Source organism: Trachypithecus francoisi, unplaced genomic scaffold, assembly GCF_009764315.1.
Source record: "Trachypithecus francoisi isolate TF-2019V2 unplaced genomic scaffold, Tfra_2.0 Lachesis_group5, whole genome shotgun sequence".
NCBI lineage: Eukaryota > Metazoa > Chordata > Mammalia > Primates > Cercopithecidae > Trachypithecus > Trachypithecus francoisi.
Window position 1 is genome coordinate 111,224,672 of NW_022681470.1, and position 12,088 is coordinate 111,236,759.

At 39.9% G+C, this 12,088-nt stretch overlaps 1 protein-coding gene across 1 annotated transcript in view; it reads left to right on the forward strand.

Annotated features, from left to right (window-relative positions):
- The window catches only part of KCNA2 (potassium voltage-gated channel subfamily A member 2), a 75,328-nt gene that overhangs the window by 35,763 nt on the left and 27,477 nt on the right, over positions 1-12,088 (forward strand). The window contains exon 2 of the mRNA XM_033198693.1: positions 1,177-1,370. The gene's annotated coding sequence lies outside the window, so the exon portion shown is untranslated. The remainder of the gene's footprint in view (positions 1-1,176; positions 1,371-12,088) is intronic.

Below are 12,088 nucleotides of genomic sequence, written 5' to 3' on the forward strand. Positions count from 1 at the left end.
TTACTTCTCCCCTCCAGGAATTCTCTCTCCTTATTTTCCTGGATCTTCAACTACTCATTTTGTATCCATTTCTCCCCATAAGTCTCTTCCATCTTAAAACAAATGAAAACCCTTAAACAAATAAAACCTTCTTTAATCCTACATTCCCTTCACTTACCACCTAATTTCATCATTTTATTTGCAATCAAATGTCTTCAAAGAGTACCTACAGGCCCGTTCCTACCTCCTCATTGCCCACTCACTCAACCCACGGAGCTCCACCTCTGCCCAACACAGCTCCACTGAGACTGTGACCTCCGTATGGCTTCTTCCAAATGACACATTCAGTCTCGTCTTGCCTGACCTCTCAGCTGCCTTTAGCCAGCCTTCACCCGTGGCTTCCAAGACATCACTCTCCCCTGATTCCTCCTCTATCTACGGCTGTACCTTCTCCATTTCCTTTTCTGGCTCCTCCTTGTCTTTAGGCTTTGAAATGTTCCCACTTTCCTCTCTTCTCTTCTACATGCACCTCTGCTCCCTGCATAATCTCATCCATATCAGAGGCCTCATCCATACAGACTTCTAGATCCAGCCCAGGCCTATCTCCCAAGCTCTAGGCAGGACCATCCAAATCCCACTGTACTCCCCACTCAGGTATCCCACAGACCCCTTAGACTCAACAGGTCTACAGGGCTTGTTTAGCCTACTGACTCCATCCCTGCAGTATCTCTTTTTAGTTCATACCCACATCTCTGTCTGGACCACTGCAACAGCTTCCTGGCAGGTGGTCTCCCTATGCCCTGCAGTCATTGCCCGCCCCCCCCCCAAGTAGTCTATCCCCCACAGCAGCCAGAGTGATCTTCCTTAATAGAAAAATCCAGTCATGTCACCCCTCTGGCTTAAAATCCTTTAAGACTTCCCTACCTCCAAAGTAAAGTCCAAATAACATTGGCAGAGCCTTCTAGACCTTGTAAGATCTGGTCGCTGCTACCCTCTCCATACACTTCTCTTTTATTGCTTGTACACTGAGCTCTAGTCGTAATGAATTACTTATACACAACTCCCTTCGCCTTCCCTGTTGTCTCCCGCCATGTTTTCCAAGTGCTGATTGCTCTTCCTAACTCTGCCTGGCTCACCCACCCCTGCTAGTCTGCCAGTGCTCAGTTTCTGTTTTAAGAGAAAAACCTGTTCTTGCAGTCCCTGGCTGGGGTGACAGGAAACACCTGAAGATTACTGATGAAGCATCATGCAACCAGGTCACCTCAAACCTGAAACCCTTTGAACACTTACCAAGAAAGGAAGTGGTGATGGGGCACATAGAAGAGTAAGCCATCATCTGGTTTCTAGCGTGAAGACTTCTGCAGGAGAGCCTCTGCTGGGCTTTCAAGGAGGTGAGAGAAGAGGAGGGGCAGCAAGGGTGAGCATGCATGTGTGGACATAACAGGCAGGGAGTGATGTGAGCAAAGACAGAGAACAGGAGGTGACTGGTAGGCCGTTGCTGGGGTGCAGCAAGGAATGAGGTGAGCTGCAATGGTGAGACACCTCAAGCGCCAGACAACGGATTTGACACCTTCATGAAAAGCAACATGGGGGTCAGTAAAGGAATGGAGGCAAAAGGAAGGCACTCCAGGTACTCTGGGAAGGATTGTGAATGAGGACCCTGCAGGTGTGAGGTGACTCCAGGGTGAAGGGATGGGGTCAGAGGCTTGGAAGTGGAAAGGAAGGGACCAATCGCAAAGCATTAAGTGTTGACTCCCAAACAGCCGACCAAGGCCAGACCTGTGCTTGAGACAGCAGCCCTCCTGCACGGAGCATTGTCCATCCGTGGGCTTTGTGCTGCCATCTGGTGGTTGTGGAAAGGAAGACCAGGCTTAGCGGTTCCGGGGCTGGCTGCCCGGGGTGTGGCCAGGTAGATGATTGTGAATGAATACTGGAGTTTGCCGAGGCTCTTTGGGGAGTGAGCAGGGGGAGGCAGTGACAATGGGGTCCTCAAACCCATACAGCTTTTAAAAGATGCAATTTCTTGGCACTTTTGATTGTCCCTTTTTGCACGGCATTTAACATAAGGTCTCTTTCAAAGTAGGTGCTTAGTGTCTATTGTTTTTCTCAATTATACTAATGACTTAACAATCACTGAATGCCTACCATGTGCCCAGTGCTTATATATTTTATCTAAGTTATTCCTCGAAACAACTTTGAGATGAAGATGACGTGATGATTTTGGGTAATAGAAGAAAGAACTGAATCCGTGAATCCATTGAATAGCTTGGTAAATATTTACTGAGCACCCATTGTGTGTCATGCCGTGCTGGGCGCTGGGGACACGGAGGTGAGTGACACAAGTAGGATCTGCCTTTGTAGAACTTGGAAGAGAAAAGGGATGGTATGCAAATAATACATAGTAACTCATTTATTTTACTTGTGACTAAATATCCTAAAAAGGAGAAAAAGTACAGAGCACTGGCCAGGCGCGGTGGCTCACACCTGTAATCCCAGCATTTTGGGAGGCCGAGGTGGGCAGATCACCTGTGGTCGGGAGTTTGAGACTAGCCTGACCAACATGGAGAAACCCCGTCTCTACCAAAACAAAAATTACAAAAATTAGTCAGGCGTGGTGGTGCATGCCTGTAATCCCAGCTACGTGGGAGGCTGAGGCAGGAGAATCACTTGAACCTGGGAGGCAGACGTTGCGGTGAGCCGAGATGGCACCATTGCACTCCAGCCTGGACAACAAGAGCAAAACTCCATCTCCCCTCACCCGCCCCCGCAAAAAACAAAACAAACAAACAAAAAAGTACAGAGCACTTACAGATGTTAACTCTTTTTTGAGTCCATTTGATTTTTTAAAAATGCTTCTTCCAGTCAAACCTACCCACCACTGCATTACATGAATTCAAATGATAAATGAATACCCTTTTGTTTCTCTTATTCTTCAGCTTTTACTTCCCTGTGTTTAATTCAGTCTCCTCGTTTTGCCCTCTTCTTAATTAACTCCTGTTCTCTGCCAATACCATACCTTTCTGTCTGTTACTATCATCATTTGTTGAATGAGTATATAAATGAGTGAGTGAATTCACTCATTTATATTCACACATTTATGTCACAAGCAGGTGCCTGTCATACACCGAGGGTTAGACACCAGATGCTCAGTGTGCTTATGGATACACAGTTCCTGCCCTCAAGTTGCTCACAACTAGTGAGAAGAAAAACATAGCAACAAATAATTTAAAGTGCTGAATAAACACACAGGTGAAGGAGAGAGTAACTGTGCTGAGGAAGAGGTGCCTCACTGAACTACTTCTCAGGATGATCTACAAACGTTAACAGCATCTGGACAAATTCCAGCTATCACACCAGATCCTTTGATAAATGTTCTACAGTGGCACCTCCATTTATGTTGTGTCAGGGACACAGGTCTCATTAATTTTCTGATATATTGCGACTTACTCAATTTCTATAATAAAAATGCATTTCCGAAACCAGTAGTTCCCAAACTTTCATATCCACTGGGGATTGTCTGCAATGATGATCTTGGGGCCATTGGTGGGGTCCTTAAAAATCACTCACTGGGGATCATTTGGTCATTTGGTGGTAATTGGAGATCATTAACAGCCACTGAACTCAGGCTCTCACCCCAAGACATTCTGATTGAATTTATCCAAAATGTGACCTGAGCACTAGGATTTAAAAGCTTCCCTAGGCAAATTCTACTACACAGCCAACATTTGGGAGCCATTCTTGAGGATCCTCAGGGATCTGGCCTGGGAGATGAATGATATCAAATGCAAATTTGAAGAGAACACATCAGGTCTTGCTGCCAAGAAAGAGGTAAAACCAGGCATGGTGCAGCACCACCATGATTCCCAGGGGAATTAGCTCTGCTGAGCTCTAAAGCAATCTACAGGATTATGAAGTTGTGTCCGTGTATTCAGTAAATAATCGTCTAGCACCTGCTTTTAGCACAAGTCAGTCCATCTCTGCTTTGAAGGATCTGGTTGGGGGAGAGAGGCCTAAAATGTACAGAATTTTGTGAGACTGGTGATAATGTGTGGGAAGTCCAGGGTGTCACAGAAGCACTACAGTGGGGCATCTAATCTGACCTCCTGCATTCTTTCAAGTCATCACCTCTTGTCCAGTCCTCTACAGAGATGCCTCAACAAACAGATATTTATGGGGCACCTGTTTTAAGTCAGGCACCAGGTGCCAGACACTGAACAAAGCCCCCATCAGGCAGTACAGAGATGAACACAATGGCTGTCTGCTCTCAAGGAGTTCCCAGTCTGGGATGAGGGAGTTTTGCTCTCTCATTTCTCTTATGAAAATAGCTTTGTGTGAGTACTGTCAACAAGTGGAAACCAGTGGAATATGGAGGATGGTCAGGCCCATTCTAACACCCAGGAGGCTTCTTCACAGTGAACCTAACAGGATGAATGGGGTTTCAGAGGATGATCATGGACGAAGGGGACAGCATTTCATTCCCCAACCACTTTGCTAGACTCTCCCACTGCTCCCCCCCCCTTTTTTTTTTTTGAGACAGAGTCTTGCTCTGTCGCCCAGGCTGGGGTGCAGTGGCGCGATCTCAGCTCACTGCAAGCTCCGCCTCCTGGGTTCACACCATTCTCCTGCCTCAGCCTACCGAGTAGCTGGGACTACAGGCGCCCACCACCTCGCCCGGCTAGTTTTTTGTATTTTTTAGTAGAGACAGGGTTTCACCATGTTAGCCAGGATGGTCTCGATCTCCTGACCTCGTGATCCACTCGTCTCCGTCTCCCAAAGTGCTGGGATTACAGGTGTGAGCCACCGCGCCCGGCCTGCTCCCTCTTTTTATAAAGTCCATGGATCAAAACTAGATGCAAACTCCCAATCAAGACATACCCAGTGTGGAGGACAGAATGGAGGACTGCTTCCTGGCCTTTGTAGCACCCAGGCTCACTAATGCTCGGGGCTACATACTGTCTTTTCCCCCGTCAGGGCACAAGAACAACTTGTGATCAGTTAAAAGCCCTTCTACCATCACCATCATCTCCAAACAATAAGACTAACTTGTGAGTTAGCGGTGGCCTTTTAATCTCATTTTAATCATCCACATCTTAATGAATTCAAGAAATGAGGAAATTCAATGTTGCCCAAGAGTAGTCCCTCTAAATGTGTTTCCCTCATTGCATTGCACTACTTTCAGTACCCTCTTTTCCCACTTCCTATTCTTGCTATTTCACTTCCTGTCCACCTCATAGGAGTTTCTCCCTCTTCACTTTCTCCCACTTCACTTTCTCCCCATCAAGCCTGGCTTTTTTTTTTTTTTTTTTTTTTGAGACAGGGTCTCACTGTTTTTCCAGGCTGGAGTGCAGTGGTGGGATCGTGGCTCACTGCAATCTCGAACTTCTGGGCTCAAGGGTTGCATTAACATTTTTTATAATTATGTTAGTCCTTAGATGTCTCTTGCTTTATTTTAGATTCCTTCTCCCTTTTTGTTTTCCTTTCCTACCCATTTTCTTCAGACAAAATCAATAAACATTTATTGAGCATCTACTAAGTGCTGGGTCCAATGAGGGAGCACAGAGAGAAACCCAGGAGCTAGTCCTAGCCCTTGAAACCGTTATGATCTAACAGATGAAATAAAGACAAATGAAGATAGAGAAAGAGAACATAGCATTGACTGGCATGGTGTTGTCTATATAAACAAGAGGCTTGGGTGGTTAGGACTTCACACTTCAAGGGGGAAAGACTTCAGCATGGGCAGTGGATAAAATCTGGTACTATAAGGACTTTGTGACTAGCCAATAATTGAACACTTACTATGTGCCAAGCAGTATGCCGAGTGTTTTCTTTCCAGTGTCTCATTAATCCTGAATAACTCCATGAAGTAAGCATTTTAATTATTACCATTTTACTGATGATTAAGTTAAACCTTCCATAGATGATGTCACTTTCCAAGGTTACCAAGCCAGAAAGGAGCTGATTTGGGAGGCTAGGCCAAGCCTGTCTAACCCCAGATACCAAGGTTTGGGTTGTGGTGCTGTACCATGTCTGGTTTTACCTCTTCTGTTTTCAGTTTCCTGTGTATGTGAAACAGAGATAGCAATTCCCCCTTCACATGGTTGATGGTAAGATCAAATGAGATGCAATAAAGCACTTAGTGCAATGCCTAGCACAATAGGTGCCCAGTAAACAGTGGTGTCATCATCATCATCATCCTCATCATCACATTCTTCTTATACTAAGACTTCACTAGAGATGCAGGAAGAGGGTCTTGAAAGTTATTAACTAGTAGGGTTGGGAATTCCATGCAGGGAGGTGGAAGAAACAAAGACTCAGGTCCCAGAGCACATGGTGTTCTCACAGAACCAGAACCAGCCTGGTCTGGCTGGTGCCTGAGGCCTGTGTAGAGGTGAGGGCTGAGATAAAGCTGGGAAATTGAGACTCTTGAGGGCAGGTGTAGGAGTTTACACTTGATTGTGTGGACTGTGGGAACAACATTTCAACATGGTTGTGCATGTATGTTTTCTAACACGCGTTAATGGTGAACTTCAAGAGATTTTTACTTTTTGTTTTGAATAGTAATATTTCACATAAATCAAAAAACCAAAATAATAAATTATAAAAGATACACGCTGAGGTGTCTCATTCTCACTCTGCCCTGTCCACTCCATTCCATGATCCCTGTAGATAACCGCCGAGATTCATTTCTTGTGTATCATTCTAGTACTTTTTGTGCAGATATGAACAAATACAAATATATCTTTCCCTTCCTCTGATTTTTATACTCAAAAGTAGCATACTAAATATACTGCTTTACCTTGCTTTTTTTCACTTTATAATATATCCAGAGCTTTTTTCTATATCCAAACATAGAAATACTCCTGTTTCATTTTTATAGTGGCATAGTATTCCATGTATGGCTCTAATACAGTTTATTTTACCAGTCCTCTAGTGATAGACACTTGGAGTGTTTCCAGTCTTTTACTATTACAGATCATGCAGCAATGAATGACCTTGGGCATATGTCATTTTAATATACTCAGGTGTATTCATAGAATAAATTCCCAGAAATGTGATTTCTGGGTCAAAGGGTAAATGTATTGGCAGTTTTGAAAACTGTTGCCAAATTGGCCTCCATGGGGCTGAACCAATTAACACTCCCACCTGCTATATATGAATGAGAGGTCCTGTTTCTTGAGAGCACAGTAAAAACAAATATACAGTTAAACTTTTGAATGTTTGCCAAATCAATAGGTCAAAAAATATGATGTCTCAGTGTAGCTTTAATATGTATTTCTCTTAATTATGAGTGAAGGAGTGTATCTCTTCACATATTAAGGAGCACATGCACTTCTTTGTCTGTAGACTGATTGTTCATTGCCATTTCCCACTGTTCTATTGTATTGCTTACCTTTTACCTTATTGACTTCTTTCAGCTCTTTATATATGAAGGAGATTACAGATATTTTTCCCACTTAATCATTTTTCTTTGAATTTTCTTACCATATTTTTACCATGCAAAAGTTTTGTTGTTCTTGTAACTGAATTTATCAATTTTTAATTTTATGGCTTTAGTATTGTGAGTCATATATTGAAAGATATTCTTTAAGATTATACAATATTTCCCTGAGATTTCTCCTAGTAATAGAATTTTACTTTTTACATTTGAATCTTCAGTTTATTTGGAGTTTACACTGGTAGAGGGTGTGGGATGGCTATTCAGTAGTCGTTACACCATTTATTAAAAAGCCATCCCTACTCTCATTGTTATATGAGATGTCACCTTTATCTATACAAATTTACAAATGTACTCAGGCTATGTCTGAACTTCCCATTCAATTCCATTGATCTGTTTATTCATGTAGTGGGACTACCACACTCTTCTGATTATTGAGGTTTTACAATATGGAATAAGTAGTGGGGCATTTCCCTACCCATTACAAATAATGTATTTACAATGCTAGCAGACCTGTTAGAATGCTTCTGCAGTGGGACAAGGGCTGAGCAAGGGCTGTGTGGCCAGAATGGAAAGAAAGAAACTGAAGTATCCCTACTCTAACAGAAGAATTGCCAAGACTTGGAGATGAAGTCTTAAAAATGAAGGAGGAAGAAGTCAGGATGATGCCAAGGTTTTTTTATTGGCAGCCCCAGTCTTATTGATTTTATTACTTCCGAATGGCCATGGGACCTAGAACGAACCTTCAAAATAAGAATGCCTTTCCAGTCAGACTTTTCACCAATATCAACCTCCATCTCCCAAGACTTGCCACTATTTATGGTCTTACAAAATAGTCCTGAATTCACTTTTGTTTAAATTATTATATTTTTCATGATAAATGTATTGCAGATTATTGAAAATGTAAGAAATAAAAAAAATCCACTTGCAACACAATCTCATCATAACCATTTTTGGTATATTGGCACATTTTTCCCATCATTCTTCCCAGCATGTGTAGTAATAGTTGTATTGTGTAGTTTTAATAGCTTTATCGAGGTATAACTTATACTGTACAAAATATATAATTTTTAGACTAAGTATTAATGTTTTGGTAAATTTAGAGATTTATATATCCATCACCCCCAAAAGTTCACTCCTGCCGGTTTTCAGTCAATCCCTACTCCCACCCCAAGCCCCAGGCTACCACTGTTCTGCTTTATTTCTCTATAGATGTGGCATTTCTGGAAATTTCACAGGAGTAGAGTCATACAATATGTATTTCTTATGTCTGCCTTCTTTCACTTAGCATGTTTGAGGTTCATCCATGTTATAGCATATACCAGTAGTCTATTTCTTTTTTATTGCTGAATAGCATTCCATTGTATGGATATAGCACATTGTGTTAATCCAGCAGTTGGTGGACATTTGGATTCCTTTCTGTTTTTGGCTATATTGACTATTCCTGCTATAAGTATTCTTACATAAGTCTTTGGACGTATGTTTTTATTTCTCTTAGATGGATACCTATAAATAAATTGCTAATATGGTAGGTGTATGCTTAACTTTTTAAAGAAACTACAAATTATTTGCCAAAGTAGATTCGCCATTTTATATTTTCACCAACAATGAATAAGTGTTTCAATTTCTCCCTATTCTCACCAACAGATGTTATCCTCAGTCTTTTATATTACAGTTTTGTAGTGTATATGATATCTTCTTGTGCTGTTTTTTTTTTTTTTTTTGGCTTCACTGTTCTGATCATTGTGCTTTTAATTTGTATTCCATAATGACTAATGATGGGAATATCTTTTCATGTGCTTATTATCCATTAGTATATGTTCTTTGGTGAAATGTCTATTCAATTATCTTGCCCATTTTTAAATTTGTTTTTCTTTTTTACTGAGCTATAGAAATTATTCATATATTCTGCATGTGAGTTCCTTGTTAGATGGAGTGGAAAGAGCAGAGAGGGGCCGGGGTGCGGTGGCTCATGCCTGTAATCCTAGCATTTTGGGAGGCCAAAGCGAGAGGATTGCTTGAGGCCAGGAGTTTGAAACCAGCTTGCGCAATATAGCGAGACCTTGTCTCTACAAAAAATAATTTTTTGTAGCATTTGCTAATACGTTTTCCTAGCTTGGATCTACATTTTCATTTTCTTAATTGTGTCTTTTAAATACAAATGTTTTTAATTCAGTGAGGTTTAATTTATCAATTTGTTCTTTTATACATCATGCTTCTTTAGTGTCATATCTAAGACATCTTTGAGTAACAAAGTCAAAACATTTCCTGGTTTTTTCTAGAAAGTGTATAGCTTTAGCTCTTTTGGTTAGGTCTAATGATCCATTTTGAGCTGATTTTCGTTTATGACATTAGGAAAAGGTCTATGTACATGCGTTCATGTTGCATATAGCTGTTCAGTTGTTCCAGTGCCATTTGTTGAAAGACTTCTTTCTACCTTTGCGTCTTTATCAAAAATCAATCGTCCATATATGTGTGAATCAATTTATGGACTTTCTTTACTACTCCATTGATCTATTTGTCTATCTTGACACCAATACCACATTGTTTTTATTACTGCAGCCTTGTAGTAAGTCTTGAAATAACATAGTGTTAACCCTCTAACCTTTTTTTTTGTCAAAATTGCTTTGGTTATTCTAGGTTCTTTGCAGTAATGTATAGCTCAATTTGTCAATTTCTGTTAAAAATTCTGCCAATTTTTATTGAGATTCTATTGAATATGTTGATTAATTTGAGAAGAAGTGATGTCTTGATAATATTCTGACCTTGGAATGCAGTCTATTTTTCCAATTATTTAGGTCTTTCATTTCTACCATTAATGTTTCATAATTTTCAGTGTATAGGTCTTTCATATCCTTTTTCAGATTTGTCCCTAAGTATTTTATATTTTAATGCTATTGTAAATGGGGTTTTTAAACCTCAATTTATAATTGTTTGTTATTAGTATTTAGAAATATGATTGATTTTTGTACATTGATCTTGTATTCTGATATCTCTCTAAACTCACTTATGAATTCTAGTAGCTTTTCTGGTAGATTCCATTGGATTTTCTACATAAATAACCATGCCACCTGTGAATAAAGGCAATTTTGCTTCTTACTTTCCAATCTAGAAGCCGTTTATTTCTTTTCCTTACCTTATTGTACTGGGCACAAGCTCCAATAGAATCTTAAATAGAAATCGTGAAAGCAGAAATCCTTGTCTTCTTGATGTTAGAAGGAAAGCATTTCATCTTTCATCATTAAGTATAATGTTAGCTACAGGTTTTTCATAGATGCATTTTATGAGGTCAAAAACAACTCCCTTTTTTCTTAGCTTGCTGAAAGATGTTATCACAAGTGAATACTGAATATTGTCAAACATTTTTCTCTATTAAGATGACCATGTGGTTTTGCTTTTTTATATTTTTCATATGGTGAATTACATTGATTTCTTAAAGTCAAACCAACCTTGTATTCTATGATAAACCCCATTTGGTCATGATGTATTATTCTTTTCTTGTTATTTTGTATTTGATTTGATACGTTTTTATTCTGTTTGTACGTCTATTGTTCATGAAGCATATTGTCCTATAGTTTTCTTTACTGGTGATGTTTTGGTCTGGTTTTGGTATCAGTGTAATGCTGGTCTCACATAATGGATTGATAAGTATTATCTTTTCTATTTTCTAAAAGAATTTGTGTAGAATTATTTCTTCCTTAAACATTTGGTAGCATTAGTCAGTTTAGCCATCTGAACCTGGAATTTTTATTCTTAACGAAGAAAATTAGTTAAAACTAAGCAGGTTTTAAACTACGTATTTATTTTTTAAATAACTATGGGGTACTGGGTTATTTGTTTCCTTTGTCTGAGCTTTGGTAGTTTATGTCTCTCACAGAATTTCTCCATTTCAACCAAGTTGTCCAATTTATTAGCATAAAGTTGTTTAGAATTTCCCTTATTGTCCTTTTATGGTCTGTAGAATTAATAGTAATGTCATCTCTCTCATTCTGGTATTGGTTATTTCTCTTTTTTCTGGTTAGACTGGCTAGACACTTATCTATTTTATTCATCTTCTCAAAGTACCAGTTTGATTTCATTGATTTTATCTATTGTTCTCTGTTTTATCAATTTCCATTCTAATCTTTATTATTTCCTTCCTTCTGCTCATTTTGGGTTTCATTTGCTCTCCTTTTTCTAGTTTCTTAAGTTGGAAAAGAGGTCATTGATGTAAGACCTTCTTTTCTAATATAAGCGTATAATTTTATCTTCACTCTGCCATGGCTAGAAATCCTACCCCTTGTTGTTGCTTTTTAATAAAGTCATAATCAGGCTGTATATACAATTTTATGTATTTTATTGGGCTAAGGCATTATGCCATGTGAAAGCTATGGTTAAAATTAGCATACTAATCCATTTTTTATGGACACCATTAAAAAAATAGCTAATGAACCCCTACCCAGCCAGAAAACAAGAAGTGGGACTCTGCAGGACAGAGCAAGTCTGACACCAAAGCCAGTATCTGCACCCAGGAATCTCCAGAGATTGGTTGTCCAAGAGGGTCATATGGAGGCGCTTCTGTTATTTTAGAATTTCAAGAAGCCTGAGAGAAAGTCACACTATTACATGTGACAAGGCTGCCCAGGCAAAACAGAATGTCAAGTGACTCTACTTGGGGCTGAATTCTCACACTTT